Consider the following 14,559-nt stretch of genomic DNA (forward strand, 5'->3'; position numbering starts at 1 on the left):
TTCACCTGTGCATGAAAATGTGGGTAAAATGTGGCTAGATGGAGAAGAAGGAAGAGGCATTCCAAGTCAGAGAATAACATGTGCAAAGTGTAGAAGGATGGTCAGTTGAAGGGACAGTGAGGAGACTGGCTTTTCTAAAAGGAAAGTACATATTGAGTAAGTAGGCTAGCTAAATAAGAGGATAATCTTATATAGGACCTTAAATGTCAAATTGAAGAGTAAGAGTTTAATATGATGGGGAAAGTTAGCTATGTAAGGGTATGATTTTATTATAGTGGGCCTTGAATAAGCAGTATGAGTATGATGTGCTGGGCAGTAAAAAAACCTTTGTACTTAATTACCTTCCTTAACCCAAAGAGGGCAAGAAATACAGATATCACATTTTATCTTAGTCTGGTACTTTTCATCAGTCTGAGAAATGATACAATCAAAGGATTTCAGGGAATTTTCTGAGCAGAGAAAGAAACTAAATAACTTCATTTAGTCCTGAGTCTGGAGATCTTCAGAGTATTATTCCATTTGAAGGATAGACTCCCAGATCACACAAATACATGTCAACATATGCACAAAAATGCTGCAAGAGAAATTTTCTGTTTTGGATTATCTGCCTGATCAAGATTTTCTCATTATTGTCATGAGAGGCAATTTCAGTTTGAGCACTTTGGAAAGTATAAAGAAGGATCTTTAACACCAACCTAAGTAAGTGACAGGGAAATCTCTATCAAAGGTCTACTTGGTTGTCTTAGACAACCATCTATATGATACCTCTATAACAAGTATACCGTAAGAGTACAAGTTCTGGTAGAGCTAACTGTTAGAATTCTTACAAGATGCTAAGTCAGTGGAATTGATAGAGACAATGGTTGTTTAGCAGGGTGCTTAAAAGTTCTCTAGATGTACTTAATACTTATTAGAGTTCAACCTTTAAGAGAGTATATATAAGCCAGGAGCCTCAACCAGGATGCACTTCAGGAGTTTGAGAAGCCACAACTCAGTTGGACAGAACAAAGGAAGACAGAGAAGTTGTGGCAGGCTGTCCTGTGGAGAATATTGAAACCAAGATCAGGAAGGCCTCCAGAAAACTAGCACAGCCCCAAGAGAAGGAGATAAGATTTTGGAAGAGACAATAAAGGTTTTGGACTTTAATCTCTGACTGCATTTGGGGTGATTACACTGAACTGAAACGAAGCCTGCTCCCAGAAGCCCCCCAAGAAACCTGCTCTTAGAGAACATTATATTTTAGAGAAGAACATTACAGCTAAACAAAAAGACAAGTTTTTAGTGTAAGTCCAGTGATGATTGTCTGAAAATCAAATTAGTCATGAAATCAGATGTAACCTTCAGGCAATGAATTTTTCAGACCAGCTCATAAACTTTGTCCATTAAGTCTTGGCAGAATTGCTATATAATAGTGAAGAGAATAATCACATGGGGAAGGAGGAAATAAACATTTATAAAGCTCGAACAACATAACATGCCAGACACTATGCTAAGCAGTTTTTTTTTTTTTAAATAAAAGGTAAGTGCTAAAATTATTCCATTTTCCAGTTGAGGAAACTGAGGCAGACAGCGATGTTAAGTGACTTGCCCAGAGGTGTTAAGATACTAGAGGGGTTTGTCATTTTCTTCTCATTTTATAGATAAGAAGCTAAAGTAAACAGGGTTAAATGATTTGCCCAAGGTGAGTGTTAAGATCGTGTATTTTAAGATCAGCACGAGACAGGAATTCAGGTTAGGGGAAAATCGTCAGTCTTTATTCTCAGTGAAGAAGGATCGGAGGTGGAAGAGAATCGGCGATAGCAATGTGTGCAACTGAGTCAAGAAGCTAGCTCGACCAGCAGCCACACAACCAGCAGCTCGGAGTCTCGAACTCAGCCCAATCTCTCCCCACTTCTCTTCTTCCCTCTCTGCCTCCACCCACCAAAATCGTCATTTCCTATACAACACATCAGGACTTGCAAGGAGAGTGGGCAGGGACCATTCTTAATCCAATCATGTATATTAATAGAGTATAGCCCAATTACTATCTAGCCTCATGTACTTGGGACCTCAGTGCATCAGCTCAAACCTCAGCCCATTACAGGTGAGTAAACACTGCATGGAGTAGCCAAGAATGTTTGATGTTATGCCAAGATCATATGACTAGTACTCACTAACAAATTGTCATTGTTGTTCAGTCATTTTAGTTGATCTGACTCTTTGAGACTCTATTTGAAGTTGTGTTTTGTTGTTGTTGTTGTTGTTGTTTGTTTTTGTTTTTTTTTTTGGCAAAGATGCTATTTTCTTCTCTAGCTTATTTTACAGATTTTGAATTTTATTTTTACAGATAATGAAACTGAGGCAACCATTGTTAAAAAGAAAAAAAAAAAAAAAGCTTGCACAGAATTACACAGCTAGTTAAGAGTCTGAGGTCAGATTTGAACTCAGGAAGATTAGTCTTCTTCAGGCCTGACATTCTATCCACTGCCAATTCTAATTATTGCCACTGAAAATTAGCCAGTTCCAAAAAAGAAAGTGGAGTTTGTCAACTAGTGGGAGCCTCAGAGCTAATTTTGATAGGGAGAGGTTCCCAACAGCAGCAGAGCTAAGGGATAGGTTACTGACTCCAGCAAGTCTACAGAGAGTGGTCTTAATACTTCTGCCTTTTGTTGTGGGCATGGGCAAATCTGGAGAGACCATAGGACTCCCAAATAGAAATGGACATGAGTGCCACCTGATGGTTAGAGGAGAAATTAGTGATCTCAAGAAAGCCACAAAAACAACTAATTGATGTATCATTTAAGGAAGCTTTTAAAAGGAAATCATTTTTGTAAAAGAAGCATCATACTTCCAAGTCCTAAAGATGTAAATTTGTGTGTTAAGAAAGCTAAATGGACAAATCAGTTTTCAGGTTAACTAGCTAAATGAAATTGGCTCTTAAGAAATTTCCTGCTTCCTATAATTAAAGACTCCTCTCTATTAGGTACCCTCATCTTATTCATTGAGTATCTAAATGCACATGAAATCCTACTACATGCTATGCAAAAAGCAATCATCATCAATAAGCATTTATTATATACGGAACACAATGTTACAAAACAAAAAGATGACTTGTTTTTAAGAAGTTGACATTCCTCTCCCCCCACTTAATAGTATTTTATTTTTTTCAATTCCGAGTAAAGATAGTTTCTGACATTCACTTTTGCAAGATTTTGAGTTCCAAAATTTTTTTTTCCCTCCCTTTCATCCCTTTCCCCTTCCCAAGATGCAAACAACCTGATATAGATTATACATGTACAATCCTTTTAAACATATTTCCACATTCATCATGTCATGAAAGAAAAATCAACAACAAAAAACCATAAGAAAGAAAAAAAACACAAAAAAAATCTTTTGATGTACATTCGGCTTTCATAGTTTTCTCTCTGGATGCAGATAGCATTTTCTATCCCAAATCTGTTGGAATTGTCTTGGATCACTGTATTGCTAAGAAGACCTAAATCTGTCAGAGTTGATCATCACACAATCTTGCTATTACTATGTACAAGGTTCTCCTGGTTCTGCTCACTTCATTCAGCATCAGTTCATGTCTTTCCAGGTTTTTCTGAAATTAGCCTGCTCATCATTTCTTATAAAACGAAAAAATTTCATGATATTCATATACTAGAACTTATTTAGCCGTTTCCCAACTGATGGTATCCACTCAGTTTCCAATAATGAGTTTGTGTGGTTCAGACAGCATTTAATAAAAAGAAAAAAGCTGGAGAGATATCTAGAAGCAAAGTTTATTATATGTTCTCTCGAGAATCGGGTGTCCCACCCATCGAGCAGACAATCCAAGGGAGAAGACACCCTAGGCACAAGGTCAACACTTTTTATCCCTAATGCAAATACCCCCTCCCACCACTGATCCTCATCCTTATTGGCTGAGGATCTTACATTCTAAACTCGGGAACTACCCAAGAAATTGAACTTGACCAATAAGTACATAGTTGCCCATATTTGACTGAAATAGGGAGGATAACAAGAAGGGGACTTAAGTATGCCCTCAGGAGGATAGCAGGGAGGGGGCTTAAGTATGCCCTTGACTTAATGCTTAAAGTCCTTCAGGTCTACTCAAACTCTGAAATAGATTTAGCCTTACTCGATTTTCACAACTGTCTTGAAAGATCTCACCTCATCTCGTTCAAGTTTATATTCTAAAAGGGGAAACATGTATGTACAGAAATAGATACATAATGTATACAAAAAGGGATACAAGGTCATTTTGAGAAAGGTTGCATTAATAATTGGCAGGAATCAGGAAGAAACTGGTGCCGAAACTGAGTATTCAAGCAAATCGGGCATGCCTGGTGAGATGAGAGTGACAAAAGAGTATTCCAGGCCTAACGAACATCTGGCATATGAGGGCACAGAGTCAGGAGATAGAAGAGTATATTTGTAGAGAACACAGATTAGTATGGCTGGAATGAAGAAAGGGTGGGGAGAAGTAATACGTAAAATGACTAGAAAGAAAGCCAGTGTGAAGAGGACAAATTATATAAAAGAGTTTTTACTGCCAATAAAAGGAGTTCATATTAGATCCTTATATAATAGGGAAGCACTGGAGGTCAGTGAGGGGGGTGAGGTATGTGTTTAGTACATGTACTTTAGAAAAATTATTGGTTCTAGATAGGATGGATTAGAATGTGGAAAGGCTTGAGGTAAGGCATTGATTGAAGAGGACTATTGCAATAGTTCAGGAGAGAGATGATGAGAACCTAAATTAGAATGATGGTGTATGAGTGGAGAAAAAGAATTACATAGATCAGAACCTTCTGTTCTTCGGGGAGTTGGAGAGTGTCATAAGTTTTCAGTGTAAGATAAGTGCCAATAAATGGACACAGACTTATAAAATATACAGATAATTAAATAGAATATTAAACCAGGACATGAATGGAGTATATAGTGTGATACCCCTTATGAGAGTAAATTCATTTTCAGGATGTAAGAAGATGCATTACTATGAAAATCTATATTATCTGTCAAGGTTATAAAACAAGCATATCCCCAAAGATTAGATCTTCCAATATGGTTAAATTGGAGTTGTAGAAAACAAAGATATCACTCTGTTGCCTTTAAGAACAAACCAACCAAATTTAAAACACTTTAGAGTGGAATTGGTGCCTAGAGCCTAAGAAGATATACCCAAGTTAGATCATTGTTATGTTTGAATAGGAAGTGTGAACAAGGAAAGAAATCACCTGACAAGATTAAGGTCTCCTACTTTAGAATCATCATGGTCATCATCATCATTCATATAGAGTTTAACCTCACATAGTACTTTGTTATTATAATTATTAAAGCATTTTATTATCTCATTTGATCCTCTTCAGAGAAGAGAAGAAAGCTTTGATGCTGTCTGCACTACTGAACACATTATGTTCAGCATCACCTGGTATCTTTTCCTATCCCTCACTCTATCCTTCCCCCACACCTCTTCCAGTCTGGAAAGAAAGAATATTATTTATACCCAGGGATTATTAATCCCAGGGATTAAGAATATATACAAAAACATGTAAATACCCAGATACAAGTTGTTTATACTGATAAACCATCCATAAATACCATTGTACTTATGTGTATACATATAACTCAACGGATGAATGATCTCTTATATGTGCATACTCTAATTTTTCAAACAATTGGAAATATAGCCCATCCAAACATACACACATAGGCAAATACTCATATGATATGAAATTGTTTCCCTGGGAACTCCTGATATGGATTATTACCTTTACCAAAACAGATAGAAACTTTCTTCTGACATTCTTAAAAAATATGTGCATTGCAAACAAGTACTATTTTTGTAATGCCAGAGAAACTGAGCAAGACAGAGAGTAGAGAACAATTTAATAGTTTATTAAATGGAGAGATTTACTGGGACCCAATGATCCATGTTTGATCCCAGGGCTGAACGGGACTATTGTCTTAAAGAATCCAGTCCTGAGTATCAGACAGCAAGATTTTTTTATAGGATAACAAGAACAATGACATAATGGGGGAGGTACCTGGATGGGGATAACCTAATGGGGGGAGGCACCCAGGATGACATAATGGAGAGAGGTACTGGAGAGGTTACTCATATTCTAATGATGTCTAAAATGGATAGACCTTTATCCTGTCAAACATTAAGAAGGAATAATTTTGGCCTAAAGATATAAAAACCTTTATCTCATCAAACATTAAGAGGGAATGATTATAATCTGAGGCAGAGGAACTGAATAGGACAATTAGAGAAACTGGGTCAGGATATTAAAAGAGAACTGTGGCACAACATTTTCACCTTTTTCTTTGCATCTCTAGAGCCAATTATAGTATGAGGCACAAAACAAATGCTCAGTAAGGACTTAATGAATTGAATTAAATAAGACTTATTTGATAAGTTTTAGGTTGCTGCTAAAAGGCATATAAAAACTATTTTGGCATAATGGGTAGATTCTTGAACCTAAAATCAAGAAGACTAGGATTTGAAGTCTGCTTCATACACTTATAAATTGCGTGATCCTGAACATATCACTTAATCCCTTTGGACTTCAGTTTTCCCATCTGTAAAATAAATAGATTGGCCTTTAGGGTCAGGGACAGGATTTGAATCCAGGTCTTCCTAATTTCAGGTCCCAAACTCATCTAGGCATTCAGAGAATTGCTGATGATGAATGGTAAAATAGTCTATGTTTTGAGGTGCCAATTGCCTGAGGTCTTAATCCCTGGCTCTATTCAGTTCAGATCATCTGATCTCTGTGCCTCATTCTCTTTGAGGTAAGAATCAGGAATACTCTTCCAATTTGGTTAAATTTGAGTGGTAGAAAGCAAAGATATACCCATTCAGTCACCCCTGAAGACAAACCAATTAAATTTAAAATGGTTCACAGTAGAAGTGGGACCTTGTTCACCACAGAACAACTTACTTCTCTGTACATGGTAGAAATTGGATCTCTCTGACCCATGGGAAATTTGAACACAACATTGTGAAATGGTGTAAGAGCTGGAAGGGCAGAGAGATAGATAGTTTGATTCAAACCACATTTTCCCTCGTTACCTACTCCATTATGTGGACCAGAGAAGGGGAGGAAGACATTCAAACTGCTATTTGGCAACTGTTCTGAATGCTGACCAAGAAGAACAGATGTTATTCTCTAAAATCCAGGACTTCCATGGAGGAAGAGAATCCTATGATCTTCAATTAGGTGTTTGCTAATTTGTTTTTTCTCCTTTTCCAGTTTCATTCATAGGGTAGAACAGGAAAACTGAGGCATACAGGCAGACTTCTGGGACCTTTTTATCAAACATAAATGTTTAAAGTAGTCAATCCTAAACCAATATTCTAACTAGCATTTAAGGATATGGAGAGAGCCCTGCTTTCTTTTCACTGATACTGAGGAGCCTGAGGCACTTCTGCAGAGAAGCGCAGTTTTACCTAGGTGTCCTTGACCCAAATTTCTACTCTTGCTTTTAGCTGGGACAAGCTTCAGTTGCATGCATTTCCTGGGGATGAGGGGAGGGGGCGGGAGGGAGGAGAGGATGAAGGGTAGGCAGTGGGAGTGGAGAGAGCTAGAGATGGAGGTTTGAAAGAATTTCAAGTTAAAGTTACTATTATTTTATGTTTTAATGAAATGTCCAGGCTCTATGCAGTTCTATATATGTATAGACAGGGCTCCCCATTTTTAGGGTGCTCATAGTGGAGCTCTGATGAGGAAAGATAGAAGGCACACGGAAAAACTGGATGCTACTCTCATGTTTTACCAAAAGACCTTGGGATAAAGAGCTTGGCACTGGTTCCAGTGGACCAAAATTTTTCCACCAAAGGGAACTGAGCCTAGGTATATGCTCTAGTGACCTGGCAAAGGAACTCTTCAGTCCTTTTTGGAGATTCCACTGTCCCTGCTCTCTCTCAATCAGGAACTATTTCTGGTTTATTGGAAAGGCAGGGCATCATATTCTCAGAATCAGTTCTCAGAATCACGGAAGGGATTTGGGGAAAATATTTTCTGCCTACTGTAACCTGTGAAAAGTCAGCCCAGACACTGGGCAATTTCCAGGAGCTGATGCTCCTTGGCACTGCTACTGGCCAAGTGAAGTCAAATACAGGATTGCCTTTTACTCCCCATTTTCCTTTGGGTACACATCTAATTGCTCTCATCAGAGATTCTGGTCTCAGGTAATCATTCTAGGAGCCATATTTGGCAAATCCCAAGCACCTTTAGCTCCCTTGACCCCATCTCTTAAAAATAAAGTCACTTTCTACCCATCACGTTTGGCTTGTGGTTGTAAATCTCCCTCAGATCTGACCCTAAGGGTTTGAATTCACTCCTAAAACCTAGTAAGTAGGTGGATCCAATCTTTGATACGGCCTTCTTTGCCTCAGGCCCTGCTCTGACTGGGGCCATATCTTTTCCTAATTGAACTGTGGACCAAATGCCAAAGAGGAATTTCAGAACCAGTTCTACTGATTCAATGAAAACAAAGTCAACATTCACAAAGTCAAATAATAAAGCAGGTTTTTTTAAACCACCTTTTAAAAAAGATGTTTTCAGAGTACATGTTCTTTCAAACTACTGTTCAGTCTTCATATAGCTGTGGGTCACCGAAAATTTGTGTAACTATATTAATTCCCTGGACCCATGATTTCACTGATGGGGGAATTCTTCAATAAAGAAATTCCCTCTACATGCACAGATTGCCTTTTTTCCTACAACTTACACTCCTTAAGAATTGCTTAGAGCACTGAGGAACTAACCTGCTAGGTCACACAGTCAGTATGTGTGTTAGGCGTGACAGGAAGTTAGTATATGGGAATGACTGGAATCTTCCAGGCCAAGTTTTAAATGCTATACATGATCCCCATTCAATATTTGTTAAATTAAGTATTTATTTTTCTTTTATCTACTTGTAGGATCTAAATTGGAGCAGTGGATTAGAGCACTGGCTTAGACTTTCTTTCCCCGAGTTCAAGTCTGGCCTCAGACATTTATTAGCTGTGTTAACCCCATCTGTCTCAGCTTCTTCTGTAAAATGAGCCCGAAAAGAAAATGTCAGTATCTTTTCCAAGAAAATCCCAAGATGAAGTCACAGAGTTAGACAACTCAATGACAAGTAGGATAGGATGAACCTCAATACTTTTCATTTACAAGAAGTCTGAAATTGTCTAAATATCTGAATAGATCTGATCAAATGGATTTGCCTGTAGAAAAAAACATCCCACTTTCATATTTATAAAGTTAACACTTAAGTAATGTATAAATAAATGTGACTATGGGCAAAGTATTAGACCTATCTGAACTATAGTTTCCTCATCACTAAAATGGGGATAATAATACTATTATCTCACAGGTTAGTTGATGGACATCCCTTTTAAACTTTGGAATGTTATTTAAATGTTATCATTATCATTATTCATGCGTATAGTTTAACTGACACTCAAGGCATCATGGAGTCATAGATCTGAAAGGACCTCAGAAGTCATCAAGTCAGATAGTCCAAAAATGTTAAAAATAATAACTATATGCCAGGCATTGTGCTAAACTTTGGGCATACAAAGAAAGGCAAAAATAATCCCTGACCTAAATATGTTCTGAAAAATTTAAATGAGAAAGAAAAAAATATATATATAACTATATAAAAAGAACTGAGAGATCAACAAAGTTTAGTGAGGTGATAGTAAGGATCATATAATGTAAGTAAACTGCCTTCTAGATAGGTAGATGTGAAAGGGATAAAACTCTGGGCCTGGAGACAGGAAGACCTAAGGTCAAATATAGCCACAGACTTTTGGTGTATGTCATTGCAAAATTCACTTAAATTGGTTGCCTGGGTTTTTTCCACCATAAAATGAGGATAGGACCTCCCTCACAAGATTGCTATGAGGATCAAATGAGGTAATAATTGTCAAGTCTTTAGCAAAGTGCTTAGCACATAGTAAGTGCTTAATAAATTTTTGTTATTTTCCTTCTTTTGACTCCAGAACTAGGGACTATTCTCTCCTGCAGTATCAGACCACTTCCATTCTTGTCTCCCTTGAAGCAATGACATTTCGGTATTTTCTATGGTGAAGTAACATTACACACCAGAGAGGAAATTCAGAGAGCAATTGTCTACCTAACTTGGATTCATGGGAATCTGGGCCCTTAAGAGAATGAAGGATAAGAGGGTATCTTGTGTGTAGTTTGATTTTTCATCTTGACTCACGAAAGAACAGCAAATACAAGACTGAGCACAAACTACACTAGTATGTTCTCATTTGGATGATTTGTTTTTGCTTGTGACAACCTCTGTGACCAACAGAGGACAGCAAATACATTTTTTTTAAATGATTAAGGGATTCTAACTTCATACTCTCCAGAAGCATCACCCCAAGTTTCATGGCAGGAACCTGGCTCTTTGAAAGATAAGCCTTCGGTAGTCCTCATGGGAAAAGATGAAAGGAGATGGACCGGGAAGATTTCTAAAAGCCTTCTCACAAGTTTGTAGAAAGATTGGGAGACAGTGGGTGGGAATGTGGGGCGAAGAAGAAGGGAAGCAGAGGCAAGTTAGTTTTAAGTATTACTCATTCGTTAATATTGCTGCTTATTTAAGAAGGGCCCTAGATAGTCCCGTTTTTCTTCATACACTTTTTGATTTTTGACAAAACTCTGGAGTTAAAAGCCAGAACATGTTTCCAGTTCCAACAAGAAGATAAAAAGAAAAGTGAAACCTTTTCAGGGCTCTGAGAAGGAGTCTCTCCTTCCTTTTACCACTCCACCTCTTAAAATATCTTGACAAATCACTGGCATGGAGCATAGGCGATATAAGGGGTCTATTTGGGAAACATCCCCGACCTATCCACAACTTTTTGTTAGGGATCGAGTAGATATGTGTAAGTATGTGGAAAGGTACAGGTGCTTTCTGAAAAGAATCCTTGCCTTCCGAAAATTGAAAGCGTTTCTGGAGTAGAGGTGGGTGTAGAGCCAAGTCCAATTACACCCCTATCCCCACCCCCCAAGCAAATCGGAAAGCTCTCGGTGGAAGAGCAACTGTAGCTAAAAGTGAAATTAAGTTGCTGCCCGCAACTCTAACCCTCCCGGAAGGTTCTCAAATAGTAGTCACCTGGCATTCCTCCCCTGAGAACGAAAGAGGTGTCGGGGGGAGCTCTATTTCACACTCACAAACTTCGGAGTTGGGAGGACCCGGGCTATCCCCTATGGCTTTTGTATTGACGTCTCCCTCATTTCTAGGAATGCCCCAGTCCTGTTACTATATTTGGAGACAGTTTCTAGGAAAAAACTCTCCCCCTATCCCCACCCCAACCCCCGAATCACATTCCCCTTACTCTCGGCCTCTGCTTATCTCTCGGGTGCTCTAGAGTCGCGGTAGCCACCACCACCACCTCCGCCTCCCCTTACCCCCCCAGCCCTGCCAACCCCAGCCCAGCCCAGATCAGCCCCCGCCTCTCCCAGCCCCTGCTATAGGGCGGATGGCTTGGGTCCCGGCTCTGGGGCGCTGGGCAGCTTTGCAACAACGTTGCAGAAAGGAGGGTAGAGCCGAGATGGGGAGGACCCGGAGCTGGTTGGGGAGATAGAGAGTGAGGGTAGAGGGGACCTGTCTTTGTGGCAGCCGAGGAGGCTGAGCACTGCAACATCTACCCCTCTTTGTAAGAGGGATTTTTTTTTTTTTTCTTTTGCACTTTTAATTTTTATTTTTGGGGAAAGGGGCCTTCCTAGGAGTAAGAGGTGTGTATATCGGAGAGGGTGCTTTTTCCACCTCTCCTCTCTTTCTTGCCCCCTACTCCCCCAGCCGTACTGGATGTGGCCTCTGGGTAAATCGTGGCGAGATCGTAGGGAAGAAATGTTTGCAGGGAGCCTGATGGGGCGAGATGGCAGAATGATTCAGGGATCTGTTGGGGATCGAGGCGGCACCCGGGCCGGGGCAGTACAGGCTGGCGGCTGGCTCTCTCTCCGCCCCCCAGCCCCCACCATCCTCGGCTGTGACAGGCGGAGCAGCGGAGAGCTCCCTGCAGCCCCCCGGGAGGAGGGATTCGCTGGTAAGTGCCTTCCTCTTCCAATCTTCTTTTTCTGCATTGCACCCCCCGGGGACAGCATTCGCTGGAGCGGCAGGTGTGGACCGCAGCGCGCGCGGCCGTGGGGGCTACAACCGGCGGCAGGGCAGGCAGGAAGAGGACAAGGTGGGGAGGGAAATTAAGGAAAAAGGACCGGAGTCCACTGGGACCCGGAGAGAGGATCAGCTGGGAGAGGAGTAGTGCTGGCCGGGTCCTGGTCATTTTATTTTGCCCAGAGTGTGGGGTGGGGGCTAGGGAAGGGGCGAGGAGCTCTGCCCCGAGGCCCCGAAGTCTTAGCAGCTGGGGGAAGAGTGAGTCCATTGCTGTGGGCTGGGGAAGCAGTGGGCTGCTCCGAGTAGGCTGCGGGAGAACGGGCGGCGGCAGCACCTGGGCGCTCCCCTGGGACCCGGCGCGAGACGCTTGTCTGGGCTAAGCTGCTGCGCGCCACAGCCTCTCGGAGCCCGAGGCTTGTCAGGACTGAGGGGTGACGGAGCAGAGACCCTCCCCCGCCTTATGTATGTGTATGGTGGGGCGGGGGGATAGAAGAGATGGAGGGGAGGCGCGAGGCAGCTCCGGCTTGAAGCTTCCTCCACCAGCGCACTTAATTAAAAATTAATGAGGCGGCTTGAATGTATTGCAAAGACTGCCACCCCGCCTTCCTACGGCCCCTTCCCCTCACTCTCCCCCCTCTCACCCCTACCCCCCCCCCCCCCCCCCCCCCCCCCCCGTTTGATGTCCGGGTTGGAAAAGAAGAGTTCTGCATGGTACTACGATGACCCTGGGTAACAATGCCATTCAAAGAACAGACCAGCCCGTGCCAGCCTGCACCCCAGGGAGCAAACACCTTCCCCCAATACACACACATTCTACCCGATATCCTCGACTGGAAGCCTGAGGCAGGGGCCAGAGCAGCGTCCCCTTTTTCAACTCAGGATTCACACACGTGTCTGTCCCAGGCCTGGCTTACACTCCGAGGTGTGTCCTTCAGCTGCCATGGGGAAAGGGAACTTCCAGGGTCCACAAGCCATGTGCCCCAGGAACAACAAGAGGTCAGTCTTAGAGTCAAGGGAGACCCCAAAACAGTGAAATCACATCCAAAATGCACTCTCACAAGGAGAGAAGATGGAAGAGAGCTGCCATAAAGTGACATGGCCTAGGCTTTTGTATGCCTGAAGTTTATTTATTTATTTTTTTAAAAGCATGGGTTAGACAGCCTTGGGGGTGTGTATCTGAGTGTAAGCGTAGAGATAAATACAAAGTTACTTCACCGGGACTTGAAAAATAAACAAAAAGAAAAAGGCATTTTTGACTCAAGAGGTCTTGTTTTCTTTTCTCCCTGTCTCTTTACCCACTCTCCTTCCCCAGCCCCCTACCAAGGAGAACCATGGAATGTGTGTTTCGGATCCTTTGAGGACACATCCATATTTATATTTTATTTTTAGGAGAAGTTGTGGGGAAACACACACACGGGTGGGGAAAGGGCCTTACACAGCCCAGCGGCCAATTTCTGAAATATAACCACCATTGTGTTAAATTCCTAATTGGAGCTATTAAGATGGAAATAATTTACACCAATCTCAGCAAGCAGCAAATTTGACTTTAATGAGAGTCAATTACAGACAAAAATAACTAAACTTTAGTTTGAAATGAAGTGGGGAATTTGAATATGTAGATGAAGAAACAACTGCAGATTTTTACTAAGGGATTTTTTTTTTTTTTTTTTTTTTTTTGCATCCAGTTTACCTAGGGACTGGGGCTGCTGGAATTTTCACTGAAAAAAAAAAGTTTTAAGTTTTCTTCAGCTGGAACCTGTTCAGATAGGATATATTTCTAAAGGAAATTACCACTGTCAACCCTAGGAAATAAATAATAGATAGAAGTTTTTAAAAGAGAAATTTTGAAATAATTTTTGTCTTTATTTCAATGAAGTCAGTCATACTAGCATATATATGGCTAGACCCATATGCATTAATGACTTAGCTGAACTGTCCTGAGTAACCAGAATGATTGTTTCTCTGATGACATAGTAATTTCAAAACTTATACCTATAGTCTTGTCACTTGTTTCATTCATTAGTTGTGTAAGATATTCCCGCTGTAGAAAGGAGCCTCTGACGGTTGTGATTCCAGAGTCGGGGTTTTGAGGGCGAGATGAGTTTATGTTTTATCCAACTGGCCCACAAAGTCCCGCTTTTGGTGGTCACTTTAATCAACAAGGGAACCAGCCCCCAGCGGCTCTTGTAGGGTACAGTGAGCTAAAACTACATGGCTACAACGTTAATACTATATGCGTTTGCGTTGGATAAATACATGTTTTCAGCCTCTCTCTGACAAAGAAAGGATTTTGCTATATGTGTATTTGTATGCTTTGTAACCCAGAAAGAATGAGCAGAGAAAGGTAGAAACATGGACTTTATGTTTATGGTTGTTCTGAAGAACTGTCTTTATTTATTTATTTTTTTAAGATTCTACCAAGAAAACCAAAGAGAAGCTTTAGGAAGGAAA

The 14,559-nt window shown here is 40.8% G+C and overlaps 1 non-coding gene across 1 annotated transcript; it reads left to right on the forward strand.

The window, feature by feature from the left end:
* The first annotated feature begins 14,124 nt into the window (after positions 1-14,124).
* MIR193 (microRNA mir-193) lies at positions 14,125-14,274 on the forward strand. The gene has a single exon (NR_105699.1). It is a non-coding gene; the product is annotated as a microRNA mir-193 (primary transcript).
* Positions 14,275-14,559: the final 285 nt, after the last annotated feature.

This window comes from Sarcophilus harrisii, chromosome 1 (genome assembly GCF_902635505.1).
Source record: "Sarcophilus harrisii chromosome 1, mSarHar1.11, whole genome shotgun sequence".
Lineage (NCBI taxonomy): Eukaryota > Metazoa > Chordata > Mammalia > Dasyuromorphia > Dasyuridae > Sarcophilus > Sarcophilus harrisii.